Below are 25,896 nucleotides of genomic sequence, written 5' to 3'. Positions count from 1 at the left end.
GGTGCGCAGGGCCACGATGCGCCCCGGGATGGTCCGCCTCTTAGATCGCCCTCACCACAAGGGCTCCGCTGCTCGGGGCGCTTGAGGGCGATGGAGGGGGCGAAGCCAAGGGGAACGGCACCTCAGCCGTCTCCGCAAGCTCGGCTGGAAGGGGCCTGCGGAGCAAGGGTCAGTAAAAGCAACAGAAGGATCGGGAGCTGGGAAAGGAGAAGGCTTACTCATCACTGGCGAAGTACTTCCTACGCTTCAGCAGGCGACAAGGGTAATCGTCGCCCAGGGCCTCCCTTCTCTTCCAGAGGGCCTCAAAGTCCACGCGGAAGCGGCCCAAGAGTTGGGCGCAGGGATCAACCTGCGACGAAGACAGAGCGTCAAGGCGATCTGCGTCAGGGGCGCCTGCTTGGTGCGTGCTGCCAATCGCCTCACCAAGGGAAGCAGCCAGAGCCTCAGGGGCCTCAGTCGCAAGCGCTGAGGGCAGCTGCTCGTCACCCTTAGCCTCAGCGGCACGGGCCCCGAGAGCCGCTCCCTCATGAGCATTGCCTGGCGCCGTCACCCCGCCGGGAGCCCCCTCGGCCTCTGGCGCCTCATGCCTCCTTGCATCGCCGCTCGAGGAAGAGCCTCCTTGGCCGACTGGATGGGCGGTCACCACCACTGGGTTCTCGCGTGGCCCCTGGAGGACGGCGGGGCGCGACCCCCACTCATCAAAGATAGACATTTGCTTCACAAAATCGCCCCTGCTCTGGCAGAGGTACAGCAAGGCCCCTCCCTGCTGGATGCTGCCAGGGTTGGGGTCCCCAGTCAGGGTCAAGAGCGTTGTCCTCAGCACTTTAGGAGTCAGGTCCTCTTCTTGGAGCCTCATATGGTCATCGCGCCCGCTGAAGGCCCACATCCGGCGGGAGTGGCGTTGGAGAGGAGCAACGCGGCGTAGCAGGAACTCCTTCACCACCTTGGGCACTGTCACGCCAAGCGACCTCAAGAACGCGAAGCGGTGCCAGACAAAGACGAGCCGGGGGCTCTCAAGCGTCTCCTGGCCCCAGCCCGAATTGGGGACAGCAGGCGAAGTCGGCTCCGATAGCAGGGGTTTGGGCACCCCCGCGTCCACATACAGCCACCACTCATGGAACCCAGCCGCGGGCGGGGGGAGCTTGAAGTCAATTCCAGAGGCCGCAATCTCAGATGCGGCAACGAAGCTCACGCATGCCCAGCATTGGGTAGGGTTGACAAGGCGCAGCGAGAAGAAGTGGCGCAGCAAGGCAACCGAAGGAAGGATGCCCATCATAGCCTCGCAAACAAAGGCCAAGACCGAAAGGAGGGTGATGGATTCAGGGCCCAGATGCATCACGTGGATCTGATAGTGGGAAAGCACGACATTGAAGAAATCAGAAAAGGGAGGAACCAGACCCGCCCACAGGGCGTCGGCAAAATACGAGACCTCGGTGACTATCCTATCGATGGAGGAGTGGGACGCGGGCCAGGCCGTCGTCCTCCCACATTCGTTAAAGATAGTGGCCAGAGCCGAGCTGACCTTGCCTAAGCCCTCGGCGGGGGCCGCCAAGGGCGGCGGACCAGGCGGAGGCACGGGTTTCTTCCCTCTTCCTTTCTTCGTCAGAGCCATGGCGATGGGAAGGGGGGGGGCGTTCGAGATTGGGTCGAAAACAGAAGCTGGAGTTCGAGCAGAGGAAGGACAGACGGCGCTCGAGCGACAGAAAAGGGAGCGGTTGTGTACAACTATGAGTCCGCCTAGCATGGCGCAAAATCAAGGGGGCGTGGGGGAGCAGTGCCGCCCACGTCCAATCAACCGCCACACGGCGCCCAAGGCCGCAGGCTGTTAGGGCCCGCGGCGCTTCACCCTCGCCCTTCCGCCTCCCTGCATGGCCACGTTTGGGCGCGCCTTGGGCCCGGGGGCTACTGTCGGCGTTCTGGGAATGGGGGTCCCCAGACTTGCCTGCCTGTGGCCTCCGGCGTGGCTCAAAGGGGGGCCCAGCACGGCCCATCTTCACCAACACAGACCCAAGACCCTCGCGAGGGCCCAAGCCTCGCGGGGCGGACGACGCGGAGCTTCCTCAGGCACGGCCTCACCAGGCTGGCTCGCAAGGAGGCGGAGAGATCAAGGCGGGGTACCTCACGAGGTGCCCGTGACGCAAGCCATGACGACCAAAGGCACCAGGCGGGTGCCAGCCCGCGCAGTGTCCTCCTTTCCTCTTTGGTGCAAAGGGGGAAAGCGCAGCCGCGGAGTACCGAGGCGTCAGGCAAAGGTTGCCATTCCGGTGCAACAAGACCAAGACTAGGAGGACTGCAAGACGGAGGTCATCATGGAGCCCAAGATGGCGTCACCACCAGAGCTTTGTGCATGTGAAGACTACTTTTGTGAGGATAGCTGGTACTAGCTGTCCCCCTTCAAATTAGCCTGCCATTGTTGGCTCCCTTCCCGCTCGATATTTGGGAAGAGGACCAGGGCCTCTATAAATAGGACAAGCCCCCCACGGGATCGAGCAGGAGACAAGAAAGAGAGGGGTGGGGGGAGAGAATCAGAATCAGAGAGAGAGAGAGAAGGGTGACTGAACTCCTCCCAGCAGTTCATCGCCCCAGCCAAGAGCAGACCCTCGCGAGGCTGTTCTTCCTTGTATTGTTCATCATCATATGCCCAAGAGGCAATCCACCACACCACACACTGGAGTAGGGTATTACACCACAACGGTGGCCCGAACCAGTATAAACCCTGTGTCATTCGTGTTGTTCTTTCCATAGCTTAGATCTTAGCGAGGCGGAGGGGTGCAGGTAGGTAGGAGGCGAAATCTCCGCGCGCAACCCAGTGTTCGAACCTCAAGGGTCTGCCGGAACCTGAAATCCGACAAAAGAGTTAAAGTAACGAGAAGGAGCATAACATAGTTCTGCTGGGGGCTCAGCACAACACACCCCTGAAATAAAACTAAGCACCCCGAAATTAAACTAAAGCAACTAATCCGGTAGACACTGCATTAGAACCACCATGAACAATGACACTGCCACTTTACTCGGACTCCTCGTCCACGAGCTCGACTTTGTCCTTGTCCCTCTTCCTCTTGGCCAATGTCGGTGTCAAAACCGGCCGATCTCGGGTAGGGGCTCCCGAACTGTGCGTCTGAGGATCGAAGGTAATAGGAGACGAAGGGGACACGATGCTTACCCAGGTTCGGGCCCTCTTAATGGAGGTAAAACCCTACTTCCTGCTTGATTGACTTTGATGACTATAGGGGTTACAAGAGCTGATCTATCGCGAGATCATAATGGCTAAACCCTAGCTGTCTAGCCTATGTGAATTCCGATTGCCTCTATGGAATAAACCCTCCAGTTTATATAGATAACGGAGGGGCCTAGGGTTGTACAGAGTTTGTTAACAGAAGAAGGAATCTATACATCCGGATGCCAATCGTGCCATCCACACAATGTTGAGTCCCATCCGGACATGGGGGAAGGCCTTCTACTTTGTATCTTCACGGCCCATCAGTCCAACCCACAACACACGGGCGGACACCCGAGGACCCCTTAATCCAGGACTCCCTCAGTAGCGCCCGAACTAGTCTTCAATGACGATGTGTTCGGTGCACAGATTGTCTTCGGTGTTGCAAGGTGGGTTTCTCCTCTGAATACTTCAAAGAAGTCTTCTAAATAAAAGAACCGTATCCGGCTCTGTATAACAGCCACAACGCTTAACCACGAGGGCAATATACTTAATAAAAGTAAGGTTTGTCATCTGACAACTTTTTTCAGTGAAACGCCATGTCTGGCCTCTTTATCATTTCAAACCGTTTTTAGCCTGCTACTTCGTGTTTTGAGGCGCAACCTCTATTGACACGTCTTGTCAAAGTAGAGATCGTGTCCCATTATTGCGGGATTCTCATCAATACGGGTTTGGGTAATCCAACCGTGCCATTCGCATGACCCCTTGGGAATAGGCGAATTTTAAGGCTTGAGGGGGGCGTTTGATATTCACTACCTATATAAGCAGATAAAGATCCCTTCTTTTTACCTGATGCCTTCTTCCTCCCTTTGCTTTCCCATCCTCAAGCTTCAGCGCCCAAGCTTCGATCTTTCCCACTGCCACCAACCTCTCCAGCCATGTCCGGATCCGGCTCATAGGGCAAGTGGGTGGCCTCCTCCATTACGGAGAAGGACGTCAAGGAGCTCTGGGAAGCGGGGTACCTGGCTGCGGACGTCTCGCACAGGCTCCCTGCCAAAAAGCAAGTCGCCCCACTCCGAAGCCCGGCGAGAGAATGGTGTTTATCCCCCACTTCCTCCTTGGACTAGGCTTTCCTCTCCACCCTTTTGTTTGCGGCCTTATGTTCTATTACGAGCTAGATTTCCACGATCTAGCCCCAAATTCCTTCCTCCACATCTCGGTGTTTATCATCATGTGCGAGGCGCTTCTCCGCATCCCCCCACTTCACCTATGGCTCAAGCTCTTCAATGTGAAGCCAAAGGTGGTCGACGAGCAGCAATGGACTGCGGCGGTGCCATGGTGAGCAAGCTCCCCAACACCACCTAGCCCAAAGGAGCCTTCGTGGAAACTATCAAGGTATGGCAGCAGGAGTTGTTATACATCACTGAACCTCGCGGTGCCACATGGGCGACCACTCCTGAGTTTAGATCCAGACCCCCAATGTGGCTTGTGTCGTGGACCAACAAGGGTCTAGACCGGGGGTCGACCGACGAAGAGATGATGCTGCAAAAGCGCATCAAAATATGATAGAGAAGAAAACCAGTCTCACTGATGTGATTCAGGTGATGCTTATCCGCCGGATCCTCCCTGCCAGCGCCGGCCTCTCCATATGTGAGAGTTCAATCCGGAAGGGCCGCGAACCCTGCAACATTTCTTCAGCACAACGCACGAAGAGATCTGGAAGCTTCAATTCAAGGCCCAGAAGATGTGGCCGGAGACGACCGATGACATCAGCCTCGACAGTGCACATCCGGCCACCCCGGTAAGCATTTAGTTTCCGAACATAACTTCAGTTCACCAATCAAAGGGTATGCTAAGCTTTCCATCCTTTAATTAGGGCTAGACAAAGAAGGCGGAGCAGATCAAGTGTCCGGCTCCGCTACCCGAAAACCCAGTCATTCCTCTGCTAATGAGGATGCTGGCCTCGGTGCCGTATCAAGCACCAGAGAAAGAAGGCCAAGAAGAAGAGCAAGGATGCCAAAGGTGGCCTCCGCTGTAAAGGTACTTCGGACGCTGTGTCCGGAGAGACCGAAGCTCCCTCCTCCCACGAGGGAGACGAAGACGAAGAGGAGGAGTAGGCAAAAAGCGATTCTCAATTTAAGGGGAGGAAGAAGAAAAGGGAGGCCTCCGTAGACCCGGAGGCGGAGGCGTCCAAGAGAGGGAATATATCCCTCTCGGACGGCTCGGATTCGGATGCCAAAGCCATCCCCAAGCGACGCCCCAGGGTGAATCCCCGGGCCACATCGTAAGTATCCGAGGATGCTTTACATATATCCAGTCTTCTATCATTGTAGGATAACATATTATATAACGTGTTTCAGTCCAGCCCACAACCTTCCCAACTATCATCATCTGAGGGGAACTCTCTGGCGCCGGAGATGGTGGAGAGCGAGACGCCTCCGCGAGCCTCTCCACAACCACCACGGATGACACCGAGGTGTTGTCCCAAAGTACCTCTTCGGGCCATGGAGAGGTGCGGGAGGCCGCCAAGACGGCGCCAGAGGGTAATTCCTAGGCTGCCGAGAACTTGGGGGGTGCAACACCCATGGAGACTGATGACGGGGGCCCTGACCAGTCCGTCCCCCGGCGGAACACCATTCCAGAGATCCACGTGGCTCCGGAATCAAGAGAGCAACCCCCTTCAAAGAATGGGGAGCACCCTCTCCGGCGGTGACCTCCACTAATCCGGAGGCTCCGAACACTCTAGTGGAGGCAGTACGACGTGCCTCTATCGTGGAGGAGCACCGCACCCTGATGGGTGTGGTGGTTGAGAAGGTTTAGCCTGCCCAGAGCAGGCTGAACGAAGCCTTCACTAGCCTGCTAGTAGGCTTCAAGGTATGCGATGTAATATTCTTAGCCGCTTTTCATATAAAGATATACCCCTGAGACTCTGTTCGGTTTTGAAAAAAAGGCTGAACAGAGGATCAAGTAATAATCGCAGGAGGTAACGTACTTGTCTATTAGCAAATAAGCTTCCCTATTAGTGGCGACCGCCCAGGCCGCTGAAGTTTCCGAACTCAAGCAGAAGCTAATGCTGGCCGACGGTAATATCGGCGGCATTAACAAGCGGTTCGATGAGGCGGAAGGTATGTTTTTAAAAGATTGTTTTATGCGCCTGAAGTGATATTTAAATGCGCATTTTAAGCTCATGTGCTGCCATGAGAATGATTGCAGGTCGTGCGGCCAAGGTCGAGACCCTCAAGAGCACCCTTGTGCAAGACAAAGAGCAGACGAGGGCGAGCCAAGCGGCTGCTGACAAAGCAGTTGCGGACTTAAAGGCCGAGCAGGTCGCCCGCCACCAGTATGAGTTGAGGGTGACCGAAGTGGAGCAAGAGCTCAAGGATACCGCCGGCAAGTGCGACGCCTTGGAGGAGAAGAGTAAGGCCCAAGCGGTCGATCTCGCCAAGGCTCTCAAGGAGGCCAAGGAGGCGCGAACTGAATCCCGGGCGGCTCTCGAGGAGATCTGGCAAGCCGAACAGGTAGCGGCTGGTAAGCCCTTTCTTTTGCAGAGTAAATTTGGCTGTCAGAAATATGCCTTGCTCACTCGACTATGGAGTTCCCCGGACACCTTTGCAGATGTTCCATAGAGCGTTGACGATGCCGAGCAATTTTTCCGGGCCCAAGAGGGGAGCACGGCAGAGAAGCTCTTCTGGTCACAGTACCTGGCGCCTGCGCGTCCAACAATGTTGAACAACCAGATGATGCAGCTAGCGGAGCTGCATAGGATGTTCGGCTTGGCCATGAAGGATGTCATAGTCTGGCCGTGGCCAGCCGAACCCATTCCTAGCAGCTACTTCGGCCTGGTGAAGCGGCTCGCTGACGCCCTGCCCCGAGTCGAAGCTGTAAAGTGCTCGGCATGCATAGAGGGTGCGTGGATGGCCTTTTCCCGTGTCAATATGCACTAGGCTAAGGTGAAGGTCACTGTCGTAGCGACCGAGGGCCTGCCCGCAGGCAAGGACCATCGCAAGCCGGAGCGATATTTCGATGATGTCTGGGAGGGTGCCCGGATAGTAGAGGGCCAGTGCTCGAAGGATATTGTGTTCGAATGAATGTATTCGGGTTGTCCAGACCTTATTTTGTGAACCAAGGCTTTGTAGTATATTTATGCCTTTATTCTGAAATTATTTGCCTCCTGTGCGGCCGTTTTTAATTCAGAGAGTTTACCAGCCGTCGGCTTTAGCCCCTATGTAGATGCAACGGGGGTGTTCGGGATAGCACATGATCACACTTGACCCAATGTCTTGGTCTGTAAAGGAGGTGCCTGCGCAGTGAACCAAGCAATCAGACTATGCGGCTTTATCACTCTCACTTAGCCGTAGGAGTTTGACAATGGGACTAGGAACTAGACCCTAGTGCGTGTGTGGATATCCGAACTTGGATGCCTTAGGCGCGTGACTGGATGAAGGCCAGTCCTTCGTATAATATCGAAAAAATCACAAGAGATTTATAGTAAGTTGCCGAATCGCTGACCAACTATCGCCATATCATGACAGTCAGTTTTTGGCTTTCTCTACTGAGGTGTTTGGCCGGACGAACCAGAAACACAATCACAGTAGTTCTCCCATTACTACCCTAGCCGAACGAGCAGAACGTAAGGTAGTAATCACAGGAGCCGGCAACCCAACTATTGACGAAAGACATGATTCAAAGCTGCTGCAGATAATGCAATGTTCGGGACGCCGAAGTGTACCCTAAAGGTGTTCAGACTTTTTAAAAAAAATATGTGTGGCCGAATAGAGCCCCTGTCATTGAAGTTGTATTGACGCTGTACCAGAATGTATATGCAGCAATGTTGGCACAAAATAGGAATGCAGATTATGAAACAAACCAAGATCAACAAAGATTGGTAAAAACTGTTTTCATTATAATCTATTTGATACGTCAAGACGTGCTATTACAGATAGTGCCCGGGCTATTTTTCATGCCGAAATTTGTACACAAGGGAAAGCTCTATACGGGGCCTAAGAAAAAAATGGTATTGAAGATCTCATTGATGCCCTGCCGCACATCCATGGTCGTTCATACGAAAATGGGCCCGGAAAGGGTCCTTGCATAGCTGTGGAATAGCTAGGTTTTAATGCACCCGCGGTACGGAAAAAGAATATCAAAGAAGAAAGGTTAAGGTCAAATAGGGTCGAGCCGCACTATAGACCTTATCCGTATTGTGCCTCCGTCATTTCCCAAGGTATTTTGAGTACATAATTGTGCACACGTGGTACATATAACGTGTATGTGTGTGGCGGTCGAAGGACGCAAGACTACTAGTCTAGCTCTGGATTTGCCGAGCTGTCATTGTGCAGAGTAGACCGAACACGTTTAATGTTGTCTGGGGGCTTGATGCCCGATGAGGTGTTTGGACCAATGAGGCCGCTCTGCACTTCAGCCGCAAGGGCTGTGGTATGCTCCTAAGTATGGATGGAGCGCTCCGTGTTTCCATTGACTATGATAACACCATGGGGTCCGGGCATTTTCAGCTTTAAGTAAGCATAATGTGGGACCACATTGAAGCGAGCGAGGGCGGTTTGTCCGAGCAGTGCGTGATAACCACTGTGGTAGGGGACGATGTCAGTGTCAAAACCGACGGATCTCGGGTAGGGGGTCCTGGACTGTGCATCTAGGATCGATGGTAACAGGAGACAGGAGACACAATGTTTACCCAGGTTCGGGCCCTCTTTATGGAGGTAATACCCTACGTCCTTCTTGATTGATATTCATGAATATGGGTGTTATAATAGGTGATCTACCATGAGATCATAATGGCTAAACCCTAGAAGTCTAGCCTATGTGGGTATGGTAATGAGTATATATGGTGTCATTTCTGGACTACCCCCTTCGGTTTATATAGACACCGAGGGGATCTAGGGTTTACAAGGAGTCGGTTACATAAGAAGGAATCTTCGGTCGCCAAGCTTGCCTTCCACGCCAAGTAGAGTCCAATCCGGACACGGTGCAGTCTTCGGCCTTCATGTCTTCACAGCCCACCAGTCGGGCCCATGGATAATAGGCCGGACGCCCGAGGACCCCTTAGTCCAGGCCCTCAGTAGCCCCCGAACCAGTCTTCAATAACAAGGTGCTTGGCACACATACTGTCTTTGGCATTGCAAGGCGGGTTCTCCCTTCGACGATCTCCAAGTATGTATTCGGCCATTGATCCAATGTCGCCTCCTTGGCTTCTGCGTGTTGAATAATCTTTGTCTTCCACATGTCGAGTGAATGTGGAAAGTTAGGGTATTTTTGCAGATAACACCCCCTTCATGCGAGGAAGAGCGCCTATTTAAAGAGATTGGACCCCAGATCCATTCAACGCTACACAAAAGAGATCCCCAGAGACTGCTTTAGGAGAAACCATTCCGGCATGGCTAGTGCTCCCAGCTCCTCCGCTCGTCCCGGCCCAGAGAAAGGCAAGTGGGAGAGGTGTTCCGTGTCTCATAGCTGTTTGGTGAAGTTGCAAACGCAGGGATTGCTCCCCCATGCAGATCTAGTCCCTGTTCGATCACGGCTAGCTTCCTTCGATGAGGGGATCCAAGCAGAGGACTTCCCCAATCCGTCCGAGGGGGAGCAAGTGTGTTTTGTCCCCTACCTGCTAAGAGGCGTCGGATTTCCAATCCATCTGTTCCTCCGAGGGCTTCTGGAATATTACGGCCTCCAACTGCACAACTTCACTCCGGCATCTATTCTGCACATTGCGGGTACGTCGCTTTATGTGAACTTTTCTTGGGCGTCGAGGCTCACTTCGAGTTATGGAGGAAGCTGTTTTGTCTCGTCCCGCGAAATCACGAAGGGTCAATATTTGAAGTGGGCGGAGCCGAAGTGTGGCGCATCGCCGATACTGGATATCCATCCGGCACACCAAGGAAGGCACCCTGATGAATGGCCCTCCGAATGGTTTTATATAGAGGATGTTGCGGTTACTGACCCGATTCAAAGGGTCTTCCTGGATTTTCTCGTGTCCCGCTGAAGAAATGCCACAGTTGGCGTCCCTGGAGTCTTGAAGAGGAAGACGACGCGGAGGTTCGTCATCTAATGAGCAGGATAAGAGAGCTCACTCAGTCCGGACTCACAGTAATAGAGGTTATGGCGACTTCCATAGCGTGATGGGTTTGGCCACTCCAATACAGAGGGCTTCCCATGTGGCACTATAATGGGGAGGACGACGCTTCTCGCTGCGGCCGGAAAGGTCCGGATACCCCTGCCTCTTTGGACAAGATATTAGCCGAACTGTTCAAAGGGGAGGAAAAGTAATTTCTTCGCATCAAATCTAGAGGCGGTTACTCTATGTATAACCCTCCCAGCTGGGTAAGGCCCGACCCCTCTGTTTTTTGCTTCTCCCATCTCCAAATTGCTTTTGATAAACTTCTCGCTTGTTTGCTTATGACAGCACTGGCGAAAGGTCACCGAGGGATTTTATAGTCCCGCCCCATAGCCGGAGGACCACAACCAGGAGCTAGATCCTGGGTTCGAAGAGGACACAAATATATTTGTGGTGCTTGCGGAGGGAGTGTTCTAGCAGACCAGCTACGACGGCACAGAAGTGGCCATCACCGCAGACTATCCAAGCCATCTTCCTGCTTCTCGGGTAAATAATTAAGAAATCCATCTCACCCATCTCACCGTATCGTGCTTCAGAGGGGAGACGTTCGGCGGCTTCGAAGAGATCGACTCTCGCGCCGGACAATCCTTCCAAGAGGAAATCACATGAAGACACGGCCGCGCCTTCATCGAAGAGGTATGAATTCACCAACCTGCCCCTGAGTAATCACGTCCAACCGTGACCTTCCCATTTTCCATTTGTCAGGAGGAAGACGCGCCAGACTGTATCCGGGGGTCCGAGCGGCCGTACTTCCGACAACCAGGATTCAAATCCCGCCGTGAAGACGGGGGCTGATGCAGGGGTGACGTCGGACTATCCTCCGGCCGAGGATTTGGAGGATGTATCGGTCACCAACTCAGAAGTGGAGAGTGCTATGAATCATCAGCACCGCCGGGCCATTTTACAAGATCTTGGCTTGTCGGAACAGTCGTTTAACGCCTTCAACGCAGCCGATGCATACATCCGGGCTGCTCGAGATGGGATTAGCAGGGCCACAAAGCAACATCAGAAAGATGTGCAGGTAAATTCGCTTTGTCTGACTATGACAACCATATTCCAGTAGCCCCTGAGACTTAAAGCAGTTGAATCAACTGATTTAAGGATCAATGTACAACAAGGTTCTTACAGAGAAGAATACCCAGCTGGCTCAGGAACTAGAAAAGTGTCAGCGCCAGCTGCTTGCTGCTAATGCTGAACTGGAGAATTACAAGGCATCTCCAGGTAATATTTCCCTCCATCAAAGATTCATAAGGCTACATCGATAGTGTGAATCTGGGTTCTAATTTTTGTGTTGGGTCGTTTAGACCAAGTACAAGAGTATCCTGATGCCGCTCGAAGCGAAGAACACAGAGCCAAAAAGCTGCTAGCAGCGGGCGAGCGTGTATTGACGAAGGTCGTTGAAGAGAAAAAGAAACTTGAGGATTCGAACATCAACCTTGGCGAAGAACTGAAAGATGTGTGAGCGCAGCTAGCCGACTCTGTGAAGGAGAACAAGAAGCTCCGAGGCGGCATATTCAGTATGTGACCGCTTTTACCTTACAACAATTTGGAGGTAGCGGTAGCTGATATAGCTGTGATTGCAGGTGTGTTAACGAACCACCCCGAAGAGGAAGTGTCCGGATCATCAAATGATCTTCTGTAGGAGCTATCGCAGTTGCACGAGCAGGCTCGGCAGGCTATGCGGAGTGTAGCCAAGGCTTTATGGCCATCTGAATCCCCTCCAAGAAGCATGGAGAAGCTGGTAGAGCTATTCAAGGGAGCGCGGCGACGTATCCGGTTGTGGAAGATATCTGCCCGCTGAGAGGGTGCGCGAGAGGCCTGGGCCATGGTGAAGATGCGCTATACCAAGCTGGATCCTAATCACATGGCTCTGGTCGGGCCGGTAGGGCCGAATGGGGAAGAAATTCCCGTTAGTATAGTATATGACCAAGTAGTGCTGGCCGCCAAATATTCTCAGCAGGATTGTAAGTTAGACTGCCTGTTGGAAGGTGTAGAGGAAGAGGTGTTCGAGTCCAAGTGCCTGTGTACTTCCCTCATCTAGCTGAATTGTATATCATTTGTCATGGCAGACCTTTTCGCTTCAACCTCCGGACTCTAAGGTGCGGACTGTTTCCAAATACCGTCGCGGCCTAATAGGCCGTGTATGCTTGGAAAACTAGGCGTAGGGGTCGTAGTTGCTTGAACAGACAAGTTGTATCTGGCTAGCTATGTTATATTACATTTATATCGTAAGAAACATCTTCCAAAGAGAATAGTTCCGTTAAGGGTTCCTTTCCCTAGGTGTGCATGCATTTAATGTGCATGCCTGAATTGTGATGCGAGCACCACAGTTTATATAACTTCTGGGGGTGCACAATGGAGTGAGTTTAGAAAACATCTTTACTTCACCGACCGAATATTCCCATAAGAACGCTAGCTTTCGGCTTCACCCAGTCTGAGGTACACATCTGGATGACCCGGCAGTAACAATCGCAGAGGTGCTCCCTTTATGCCCTAGCCGAACTAACGGGAACGTAGGGCATAAGCACATGACCGAGGCAACCCAGCTTGGCCAAAACTTAAGTCATATTGATGCATATAGTGGGAAAGAAAGGGTACATATGGAAAAACTCATATGTGCGGAGCTTGATGCTCAAGGAATGACAAGAACTTCTGTCCGAGAAGCCCCCAGGTACAAGTGGCATACATGCTTAAATATGTATGTGCCATTGGTGTGCGGTCTAGCCGTACTTAAAGCTTAAAAGCGAGAAAAAGAAAGTAATCGGAAAAGAGAGAAAAAATAATGGAAACTACATAGGAGGAGGAGATGAACAATGAGTTTAGCGCTAGGCGTAGAATCTCCACAGTCTGGCCGCGTTCCAGGGGTTCGGCTCGAGGCGATTGTCTCATGTATCGCGAAGACGGTACGCTCCTCCGGTGAGAACTTCGTCAATTATGAAGGGACCCTCCCATTTGGGCTTGAGTTTGTCCTTTTTCTTGTCTGCGAGGCGTAGAACGAGTTCGCCGATGTTGTAAGTCTTGGCCCGTACTTCTCTGCTTTGATATCTTCGAGCCTGCAGTTGGTAAACTGCTGAATGAGCTTTTGTGATAGCGCGTTCCTCCTCCAGGGCATCTAGGCTGTCCAGCCGAAAGAGCTCGGCTTCTCTCTCTTCGTACATACGGACTCTAGGTGAGTCGTGACTAATATCGCAGGGCAATACGGCCTTTGCACCATACACCATGAAGAAAGGTGTGTACCCAGTAGTACGGTTGGGTGTAGTCCGCAGCCCCCAGAGTACGGAGTCGAGCTCCTTGACCCAGTGTTTGTCTGATTCTTTCAATGACCCCACTAGTCTGGGTTTGATGCCGCTCATAATAAGACTGTTGGCGTGTTCTACTTGACGGTTGATTTGTGGGTGGTAGATGGACGCGTAATCGAGTTTAATACCTAGAGTAGTGCACCAGGTTTTTACCTCGTCAGCAGTGAAATTGGAGCCGTTGTCAGGGATGATGCTGTGTGGGACACCATAACGGTGCACAACATCGGATACGAAGTCTATCACCGGGCCGAACTCAGCCGTTTTGACTGGTTTAGCCTCTATCCACTTAGTGAATTTGTCCACCATAACTAGAAGATATTTTTTCTTATGGCTTCCCCCTTTAAGGGGTCCAACCATGTCGAGGCCCCAGACCGCGAAAGGCCAAGTGATGGGTATTGTTTGTTGGGCAGTGGGGGCATATGGCTTTGATTGGCAAAGAGTTGGCATCCGACGCAACGTTGGACAAGGTCTTGTGCATCCGCCCGAGCTAAAACCCTGTACGGAAGGCCTTGTTAACAAGGGCCCGAGCTGTGGCATGGTGACCGCTGAGTCCGGCATGAATTTCAGCCAAGAGCTGCCACCCCTCTTCCTCGGATATACATCGTTGAAGGACTCCAGTGGCGCTTTTCTTGTAGAGCTCTCCATCATGAACCTTGTAGGCCTTCGACCACCGGACAATGCAGCGGGCCTCATTCTAGTCCTCAAGAAGCTCCTTCCTATTAAGGTAGACCAGGAAGGGTTCGGTCCATGGGGCAATGACTGCCATGATGAGATGCGCCGATGGTGTTATGTCGATGTTTCCGGGATCTGGGGTTATGTTTAGGTCCAGACTAGTGTTGCCGTTTTCCCCCTGCCACACCACGGATGGCTTGAACAGCCTTTCTAGGAAGATATTAGGTGTGACGGGGTCGCGCTTAGTGCCAATACGAGCAAGAACATCCGCCGCTTGATTACTTTCTCGAGCCACATGATTGAACTCGAGCCCCTCGAACCGGGCCGACATTTTTATGACTGCATTACGATACGCTGCCATCTTCGGATCTTTAGCATCAAAATCTCCATTTATTTGATATATTGCAAGGTTTGAGTCCCTGTGCACTTCTAGGCGTTGTATGCCCAGGGAGACAGCCATCCGGAGACCATGCAATAAGGACTCTTATTCGGCTGCGTTATTGGAGTCTATGTATTGTATTTGGAGAACATACTGGACGATGTCTCCGATGGGGTACGTCAAAACGACACCCGCTCCTCACCCTGCCAACATTTTGGAGCCGTTGAGGTGCATGACCCAATTGGAGTATGTGCTGTACTCTTTAGGGAGTTCGGCCTCTGGACATTCGGCGATGAAGTCGGCTAGAACTTGGGATTTGATCACTCGACGTGGTTTGTATGTAATGTCGAATGGCAAGAGCTCAATGGCCCATTTGGAAATCCGGCCCGTAGCGTCGCGGTTGTTTATAATGTCGTTGAGTGCTACTTCAGAGGCCATCGTGACCGAACACTCCTGGAAGTAGTGGCGGAGCTTTTGGGATGCCATCAAGATCGCGTATGCTATTTTTTGATAATGAGGGTACCAGGATTTGCATGGTGTAAGGACAGTAGACACATAGTATACTGGCTTCTGAAGCGGGAATTTATGTCCGTAATGTTCTCGTTCAACGACGAGCACGGCGCTCACCACACGATGTGTTGCCGATATGTATAATAACATCGGCTCACCGGCGTTTGGTGCGGCTAGGATTGGGTTGCTTGCAAGAAGGGTTTTATTTCTTCCAGTCCGGCTGTTGCCGTGTCTGTCCACTCGAAGTGGTCGGTTCACTGTAGAAGGCGATAGAGTGGCAGTGCCTTTTCTTCTAATCTGGAGATAAAGCGGCTTAGAGCTGTGTCACATCCCTGGTCCTGTTATGCACTAGGCTAGACCTTCATGTGAGCATCATATTTAAATTCAAATGAAATTTGAATTGAGGAATTTTCAAAGCCTCAGAAACCTTCTAAAAATGATCAATATTAAAATCTCCTCAAAGAAGTCCAAGAAAATGTTCCTCTTAGTCTCTGAAAATATTGCAAAGAGGTAAAACTCAAAACAATATTTTTGGTATCTCAGAGTTAATTATTTTGGGCCTTTGAATTAAATAAATAGCTATTTGCATTGGATATATATTTGATATATAAATAATATATGTCCAATAATCACTGGAACATTTTATGTGGTTTGGTATATTTTAACTCTAGCCACATAACTATTTTCAGGATTTTATTAAATGGTTTAGTATTTTACTAAACTAAAACAACACAGAACAAAATACAAAAAAAACAGAAATAAGAGAGAAAGACAGAAACCTCACCTGGGCTTTACCTGGCAGAAGAGGCCCAGCCCACCAGGGGCTGTGTGGTCTTCTTCCTCCTGCCAGGAGGACAGGCAGGTGCGTGGCGAGAGCGCTAGCGACGCCGTGGCCTCCTCCCTGCCTGCCTCACGCCCTCGAGGCCCTTCTAGTGCCACGGAGACAGCCACGCGCCCCCCCAGGCCTCTCACTCTCTCCCCGAGCTCCTCTCCTCCTCTGGCTCTCTCGCGCGCAGCCACCGAACACACCCGCCGCCGCCGACGAGCATCACCGCGGCCACCGTCCACCCCGTGCCTCTCCGATGAGTTCAGAGGAACCGCCATCGCCTTCTGCGTCTTCTACACCAACCCATTCGACCGCGGGAGCCCTGTAGCGTCTTCCCGGAGCTCGTCCCCAACCTTCGGCCGCCGGCGAACTTTCGAGGATTCGCGAGCTCCAGCCCCTCCCCGGCCTCGCCGTTGCCTCTACCGGATCCGCTGTGAGCTCCTCTTCCATTTCCCCTCCTCCCCGCGCTCGTTCCCGCACGCTAGCCGCCCTTTTCACCGGGGCCGTGAGCTCCTCGCCGCCGGCGATGACGCGGACAAGGCCAGAGCCACCGGAGCTAGCTACCGAGCACGGCAACGTGCTCCACACCTCACCAGGAACCTAACACACACACCAGCTTCCCCTCCCGTGCCCCCTAACGCCAACCCCGACCTCGCCCGAACTCCGGCGGCCACCTAGGTCGTCGCCGGCGCCGATTCCGGCCGCCCCGACCCCAACCGACTCCACCAGAAGTGGCGGCATGTTCCCAGCTACCCATAGCCACCCTCCGCGGCTCGTTTGGTTGCCGAAACGACCAAAACCACTCTCGCCGCCGCGTCGGGCTCGCCGGCGGCTAAACGCCGGCGACCGCTGATCCGATGACCGGCGTGGGTTGACCCCACTGCCTGGTTTGACCCCCCTCTCTCCCACTGACATGCGGGCCCCGCCCGGCTAATTAAGTTAGGTTAGTATTAACTGAGCTAGGTTAGTTTAGTTAGACACTGACACTCGGGTCCCACAGGTCAGGTTTGACCTGGGGCGCCCAGTTGACCCTGCTGACGTCACTGTGACGTGGTGCTGACGCCATAATCATTTCTGGATTTAATATTATTCAGGAAATTCCAGAAAATGCCTAAAACTTCTAAAAATCATAGAAAATTAACCGTAACTCCAAATTAAATAATTATATATGAAAAATTATCAGAAAAATTCAAGGAATCCATCTGTACCATTTTCATGCATGTTAGAACAACTTATAGCTGCTGTTTAGCACAAATCAATTAAATGGCATTTGAATAATCACATATGGAGTTTGAATTTGAATCTTGTATTCAAACCAACTTCATTTAATCTGTTGCTAGTTGCATTAGCTCAAAACACATTCATATTGCCATGTCATGAGCATGCATCATATTGTGCATTGCATTGATTGTGTTCCCTTCTGTGTTGCCGGTATTTGTCCCCTCTCGATAGACGTGATACCGATGATGTGATCGTTGACACTGATGAAGACTCAATGTTATCTTCAGAAGTGCCAGGCAAGCAAAAACCCCCTTGTTCATTCCGATACAATCCCACTCTCTCGCTCCTGCTCTCTTTTACTGCATTAGGACAACAACGATTCATCTGTTACTTGCTGCGGTAGCTGAACCCCTTTATCCTTTGCATGACCTGTCATTGCCACAGTAAATAGATGAAACCCACTAGTATGAGTAGGAGTTGTTTGAGCCCTGTTGTGCCTACTCATTCATGTTTGTTTGTCATGCCTGCTACTGCTTAGAGTTGAGTCAGGTCTGATTCATCGGGGATGAATCAGAGGTGTGTGAACATGTCCTACGGTGTGTGAGCTAAGCGTGTGAACACGATTTGGTAAAGGTAGCGGTGAGAGGCCATGTAGGAGTACATGGTGGGTTGTCTCATTGCAGCCGTCCTCAGGAACTGAGTTCTGTGTTTGTGATCCATGATTCAGCTACTACCACGCATTGGGCCCGAAACCAATGGACCCTCTCGGCTTCTTAATCACCCTTGTCCTCTGTCCAGGAGTTGCAAGTAGTTTCTGGTGTTTGTAGTATGCTGGAGGCCGTGCGCAGCGCTGACCGTAGGGGTGGGCTGTGATGCGGTAGGCACGTGGCCGGGTAACCGGGCGCCCGTTTGGTGTCACGGAACCCTGTTCACATCGTTTGGGGCTGTGAGCGAAACTCCGGCCGGATCTCCTCATGGATGGAACCCGAATAGGCGATAAACCTGGACTAGAGACTCGAGTGTTTAGGCAGGCCGTGGCCGACACCCACGTTGGGCTTCCGCTTGAAGGTTGCCGAGTACATGTCGTGTAAACGGCGGTAAGTGGTGAGAGCGTGTGTGAAGAAGTACACCCCTGCAGGGTTAACATCATCTATTCGAATAGCCGTGTCCGCGGAAAAGGACTTCTGGGTTGCTTATATCAGTTCATAGACAAGTGAAAGTGGATACTCTAAAATACGCAAGATAAGCGTGAGTGCTATGGATGGCGTTCTCGTAGGGAGACGGGAGCGGATTCCATAGTGGTGTATTGATATGGTGAATATGTGGACTCGTGTGCGCCACCTCAAAAGAGTTACTTGCAGTCGTAGTTCAGGATAGCCACCGAGTCAAAGCTGGCTTGCTGCAGTTAAACCCCACCATCCCCTTTGTTGATAATGAAGCATATGTAGTTAGTTCTGATGTAAGTCTTGCTGGGTACATTTGTACTCACGTTTGCCTATTTATGTTTTTGCAGAGAGACTTCGGTCTCGCTAGTAGTTCCGCGTGGACTTCGACGTTTAGCTTGTTACCTCAGCTACGATCTTGTGCCCTCGGCAGGATCTGGTAGATAGTCAGGCTTCTCAGCCTTTTTCATTTATAGATGTCTGTACCCAGACATGATAGCTTCCGCTTGTGCTTTGACTTGTATGCTCTGAGTGTTGGGTCATGAGACCCATGTTTGTAATATCTCGCTCCTCGGAGCCTATTGAATAAATACTTGAGTCGTAGAGTCATGTTGTGATGCCATGTTGTATTTGCACATATCGAGCATATTGTGTGTATGTTATTGAAATGCTTGGTATGTGTGGGATCTGACCATCTAGTTGTTTATCTTTAGTAGCCTCTCTTACGGGGAAATGTCTCCTAGTGTTTCACTGAGCCATGGTAGCTTGCTACTGCTCCGGAACACTTAGGCTGGCCGGCATGTGTCCTTCTTCGTTCCTGTGTCTGTCCCTTCGGGGAAATGTCACGCGATGAATACCAGAGTCCTGTTAGCCCGCTACAGCCCGGTTCACCGGAGTCCTGCTAGCCCAGTGCTACAGCCTGGATTCACTCGCTGATGACCGACACGTTCGATGCTGGGTCATGGATGCCTGTCCCTGTAAGTCTGTGCCACTTTGGGTTTACGACTAGCCATGTCAGCCCGGGCTCCTTATCATATGGATGCTAGCGACACTGTCATATACGTGTGCCAAAAGGCGCAAACGGTCCCGTGCAAAGGTAAGGCGACACCCGTGGGAATACCGTGCGTGAGGCCGCAAAGTGATATGAGGTGTTACATGCTAGATCGATGTGGCATTGAGTCGGGGTCCTGACAGCGTTGGTATCAGAGCTTGACTGCCTGTAGGATTACCAAGCCAAACTGGTCGAAGTTGAGTCTAGAAATTCTTTAGTTATATAAGGGAATTGATTGTGGGATGGAACGTAAGGCTCTTTTTACTCCTTATACCTCATGGCCTTCTGATCTGAGTCATCATCTTCTCTTCTACGGGGATTAAGAACTAGGCTATCTCTTCTTTCCATCAGGATCACGTGTTACTAATCCGTAGACTTATAAGATTGTTGGATTAAGCCTCAGTTCAGTTTCTACCTCTGTATGTTAATTATTGATCTCGAAACCTTGATATTGAGCTTCTGAGTGGTTATGCCACCATTTTTGTGAATGTCTCAAATCTCTTCTGAGCATTTACAGCCGTTATGCTGTCCGAGTCATTCCAGGTTTCTAAATAGTCTGATGCATTTGCAAAATCCTTTTCCTCTGGTTTCGATGCTCCTTTATGCCAGCTCAATCACACTAATTGTTGAGTTGAGGTATTCTATTGCCTTGACATTATGTTGGAGTTACTATTATGGCCCTAGGTGTTTAGGGAGTCACCTAGTAATCTAGCAATGTTTTGTGATCCCAGTGTGATGATTCTGGCTTTTATTCTCGAAAGCATCCCGTGATGCCACTTAGTAGTAGGTATTCTACTCCTTGGGCTTTGAACCCGAGATTCACTCTACTTACTTCATGTTGATAGTGTTTGCTAGTTCCTTCAGGATATTAGTAACTTTGCGATAGTCCTCGAGGTCCGTGGTATTTCCTTCTTCCAAATACTATGAACCGCTTATGGCAGATGTTTATTGGATCAAAAGATCACAATTAGAGTACTCTTGAGGAGTTCTCCATTCATAAATCGTGACTCTGCCAGTTCTACCTTTCTGCATGGGTTATCCGGAAGAAATATGTTGAACTTGGTTCGACATACTAATCTATGCATCCACAACTCAGAAAATTATATGTTCCTTTGAGTTGTTCTCTTTAGTTGCATTCTGACCCTCGTCTATCAATTGATAGTCAAGAGTATGCGTGCGTTCGTTTATCGATGCCTATTACTCTTGTGGTCCGTCAAGCCATTCTGTCCTGAATGACTTGGAGAAACAAACTCCAGTACCTCATCCATATCTAGGATTGGGTCAAAGTAGTTGTATTCCGCAGATCAAATGCCAATCCAGCTTTTGGTTCTGTTCTACCTTGGAGTATTACCCCCTTTATGTCAGAATTGTCATGAGAACTGCACCAACTCTCATGAATTTTGACGTAGTGATACTTCTCACCATCATTAGTCATTCCTCGGCCCTCGTGTTGATGCAACCGGAATACCGACAAATGAATTGTGATGTGTGAAATCAATACTCCCAGCAACTTCGTTGCTTGGTAGTTAAAGGATAATAGTTTCATTCTTAGCGTGTTGGTTTTTGAATCATCCTTCTAAGACTGATCGTGCTACCTAGTCCTTATTTCGGTGCACCCTTCGATTGATGAGTTAGGATCTTGTCAAGTCCTCACTCATTTGATCATATCGTCTTGCCCTCAAAAGCGAGATTGTTCTCGAGCTTAGTAACATACCGGTGGTTCGTGATTTTCCGAATATCTTCTCGGAAGTATTACCAGGTTGTTCCCTGACTGTTATGTTGAGCTCGTGATCAAGTTGGTTTTCTTGTGAACCACCTTCTCTCCAAGAATCGGTGTTAGATATCCCTGAGCTAGTTGGTTAAGCTAGACAACAACTTGGAGAGTTGGAAGATAAAAGCTTGCCTGACTTAGTTCGTTCCAAAGGGATATTCTTGTGTAGTGTGTGTTGAAGAAAGATGATATCTTCATCGATTGGTCCTTGTGATCAGTTGCTGGACCTATTGTCTTATCAATCCTTTGATTTGAGTGTGGGCTATCGTCAAATCAAATCAGTACCAACGATGCTCGTAATGTTGTCTTATTCGTGGTTGATCCCCCGAGCATGCACCATTACATCTTTGGTCTGACCAATGCTATCACCGTGTTCACTTAACTATGGAATTCCTTTTAAAAGGAAACCTAGATGAATTGTTGTTGAGCCCATTGACAACATCCTTATCTCCTCCATGATTTTGTTGAACATTAAGCTAGTGTTGGAAACTTTTGAAAGCATTTGTTCATGCTAGCTCATGAAGCATATGTTTGGATGAAGGTAGTGACTTCCTTTAATTCATGTGCATCTGATGCAAGTTGCCGCCGTGGATTCGAGAAAGTCAATGTTGCTTTCTTTGGAATCATTCCAAATCAGTCATGCACACGTGCGAAGAATGCTGTGGTTTGAAGACTTGCAACCTTCAATCTATATGTATCCCTAGCACACCAAGCCACTGATTGATTTGTTCAAGGAGAAGGAGTTTCTTCATAAGAGCTAATCCGGACTTATGTAAGGACTTCGATACCCTCGTTGATGGTTCCCCCTCCTGAACTCGGTAGTGTTTTATTATAAGACTACTATGTGGTCATGCTTGTCTGGGACAGCGTGTTCACATGTGTGTAGCAGAACCAGCTCATGTTTTGGAGCTTACTATCGTAGTTCATTCCCCGAGAATCTCGCAACGTCATCTCGTCGATTTGTGTTGCAAACTTTCATTTTTCTTTCTAGACTCGATGAGTCTGGAATATCCTGACACCAACCAGATCTGAATCTCAGGCAGATATGATGGTTTGGAACCTTTCCCAAGAACTATAATATCGGTCCCGCGATAACCGGTAAAGTGGATGTCGTGGCCAACACACCCAGCCGGAAGACCTATTATTGTAGTATCTTGATTGAGAAGTTGGCCACCTCCCCATAGGGATTTCGTAGGATTTACTCCGTAATGTTCCCTTATGGATTCTTGTGCTCCCGAAGTCCGACCTTTACTTGATGTTCTAGATATCAAACCATATCTATGAATGGGTTACACTAGCACATCAAGAAGAACATTAGAAGCGGAGTGCTATATGTCTCTCGGTCGATCATCCAGATTTTATTTCCTTGGCCTCGCTAAGATGAAATCTGAGAAGTGTTATCTTCCTTTGCATCTGCATCATCCATCATCATTCATCGTGGTAGCAAGTTGTGTTGCCAGGATCCTTGACACAGATATTGGTAAAACCTTGATGAATGTGGAAATGCTCAAGTTCTTGAGAGCACGCACAAGCGCTACGTGTTATCATCGGCACTAACCGGGATTGCTCCTAGTCTCTTCGGTTATGCTATAACCACTCCAACAGTGAATTCACTCTTTATTGTTGGGTTCTTCCCCAGTTACCAGAATCATTCCCATCATTTGCATTTTGTTCCCAGCTTGCACCGCCAATGTGCCATTCTACCATGGGTCTCTTCCATTTCCGGCGATAAGCAAATTCATCCATTACGTTGTCTTCAACAAGGTAATCCACATCATCCATTCTGGCCCGAGTATGCCATTCTACCGACCCCCGCCAATCGATTGCTGTGATTTGCCTTAGACTGATATAGAGAGTCTCAATGATCTCTATATCAAAGGTAATTCTTTTTGCCACTTAAGAGGGATATATATCTACGAGTCACCATCCCTAAGGTGCATCATTATGGTGTCATGTCAACTTAACTCCTCGCTACGTGGACAATCGTTTACCACCCTCTTAAGTGTGGAATTGTTGTCCACCTAGTGCACCTTCGTCATCCGTCTCTTTCCACCCCTCTTGATGTGTAACTCGTGTCTCAACCCGAGAGATGGTCCTATGTCTCATTCCGTGAGTTGTTCGATCTTCGAGAAGATCGACCCTTCTAGAGTCTCCTTCTTCCCTCCATGTCATGTTGACAGGATTTCTCAGAGCAAGACGACAAGACAAAGATGGTGTTCAAATCAATGTTCATTTGAAGTGCAACCTGGATCGTGAAGATTGTGCTAGTTTGCGTTCCCCCTTCACCTTACCCTACGCTTGAATCTCGGGACGAGATTTTGTTTAGTGGGGGTGAGTTGTCACATCCCTGGTCCTGTTATGCACTAGGCTAGACCTTCATGTGAGCATCATATTTAAATTCAAATGAAATTTGAATTGAGGAATTTTCAAAGCCTCAGAAACCTTCTAAAAATGATCAATATTAAAATCTCCTCAAAGAAGTCCAAGAAAATGTTCCTCTTAGTCTCTGAAAATATTGCAAAGAGGTAAAACTCAAAACAATATTTTTGGTATCTCAGAGTTAATTATTTTGGGCCTTTGAATTAAATAAATAGCTATTTGCATTGGATATATATTTGATATATAAATAATATATGTCCAATAATCACTGGAACATTTTATGTGGTTTGGTATATTTTAACTCTAGCCACATAACTATTTTCAGGATTTTATTAAATGGTTTAGTATTTTACTAAACTAAAACAACACAGAACAAAATACAAAAAAAACAGAAATAAGAGAGAAAGACAGAAACCTCACCTGGGCTTTACCTGGCAGAAGAGGCCCAGCCCACCAGGGGCTGTGTGGTCTTCTTCCTCCTGCCAGGAGGACAGGCAGGTGCGTGGCGAGAGCGCTAGCGACGCCGTGGCCTCCTCCCTGCCTGCCTCACGCCCTCGAGGCCCTTCTAGTGCCACGGAGACAGCCACGCGCCCCCCCAGGCCTCTCACTCTCTCCCCGAGCTCCTCTCCTCCTCTGGCTCTCTCGCGCGCAGCCACCGAACACACCCGCCGCCGCCGACGAGCATCACCGCGGCCACCGTCCACCCCGTGCCTCTCCGATGAGTTCAGAGGAACCGCCATCGCCTTCTGCGTCTTCTACACCAACCCATTCGACCGCGGGAGCCCTGTAGCGTCTTCCCGGAGCTCGTCCCCAACCTTCGGCCGCCGGCGAACTTTCGAGGATTCGCGAGCTCCAGCCCCTCCCCGGCCTCGCCGTTGCCTCTACCGGATCCGCTGTGAGCTCCTCTTCCATTTCCCCTCCTCCCCGCGCTCGTTCCCGCACGCTAGCCGCCCTTTTCACCGGGGCCGTGAGCTCCTCGCCGCCGGCGATGACGCGGACAAGGCCAGAGCCACCGGAGCTAGCTACCGAGCACGGCAACGTGCTCCACACCTCACCAGGAACCTAACACACACACCAGCTTCCCCTCCCGTGCCCCCTAACGCCAACCCCGACCTCGCCCGAACTCCGGCGGCCACCTAGGTCGTCGCCGGCGCCGATTCCGGCCGCCCCGACCCCAACCGACTCCACCAGAAGTGGCGGCATGTTCCCAGCTACCCATAGCCACCCTCCGCGGCTCGTTTGGTTGCCGAAACGACCAAAACCACTCTCGCCGCCGCGTCGGGCTCGCCGGCGGCTAAACGCCGGCGACCGCTGATCCGATGACCGGCGTGGGTTGACCCCACTGCCTGGTTTGACCCCCCTCTCTCCCACTGACATGCGGGCCCCGCCCGGCTAATTAAGTTAGGTTAGTATTAACTGAGCTAGGTTAGTTTAGTTAGACACTGACACTCGGGTCCCACAGGTCAGGTTTGACCTGGGGCGCCCAGTTGACCCTGCTGACGTCACTGTGACGTGGTGCTGACGCCATAATCATTTCTGGATTTAATATTATTCAGGAAATTCCAGAAAATGCCTAAAACTTCTAAAAATCATAGAAAATTAACCGTAACTCCAAATTAAATAAATTATATATGAAAAATTATCAGAAAAATTCAAGGAATCCATCTGTACCACTTTCATGCATGTTAGAACAACTTATAGCTGCTGTTTAGCACAAATCAATTAAATGGCATTTGAATAATCACATATGGAGTTTGAATTTGAATCTTGTATTCAAACCAACTTCATTTAATCTGTTGCTAGTTGCATTAGCTCAAAACACATTCATATTGCCATGTCATGAGCATGCATCATACTGTGCATTGCATTGATTGTGTTCCCTTCTGTGTTGCCGGTATTTGTCCCCTCTCGATAGACGTGATACCGATGATGTGATCGTTGACACTGATGAAGACTCAATGTTATCTTCAGAAGTGCCAGGCAAGCAAAACCCCCTTGTTCATTCCGATACAATCCCACTCTCTCGCTCCTGCTCTCTTTTACTGCATTAGGACAACAACGATTCATCTGTTACTTGCTGCGGTAGCTGAACCCCTTTATCCTTTGCATGACCTGTCATTCCACAGTAAATAGATGAAACCCACTAGTATGAGTAGGAGTTGTTTGAGCCCTGTTGTGCCTACTCATTCATGTTTGTTTGTCATGCCTGCTACTGCTTAGAGTTGAGTCAGGTCTGATTCATCGGGGATGAATCAGGGGTGTGTGAACATGTCCTACGGTGTGTGAGCTAAGCGTGTGAACACGATTTGGTAAAGGTAGCGGTGAGAGGCCATGTAGGA

The sequence above is a fragment of the Triticum aestivum genome, chromosome 3A (assembly GCF_018294505.1).
Source record: "Triticum aestivum cultivar Chinese Spring chromosome 3A, IWGSC CS RefSeq v2.1, whole genome shotgun sequence".
NCBI lineage: Eukaryota > Viridiplantae > Streptophyta > Magnoliopsida > Poales > Poaceae > Triticum > Triticum aestivum.
Note: the sequence above shows the minus strand (reverse complement) of the source record.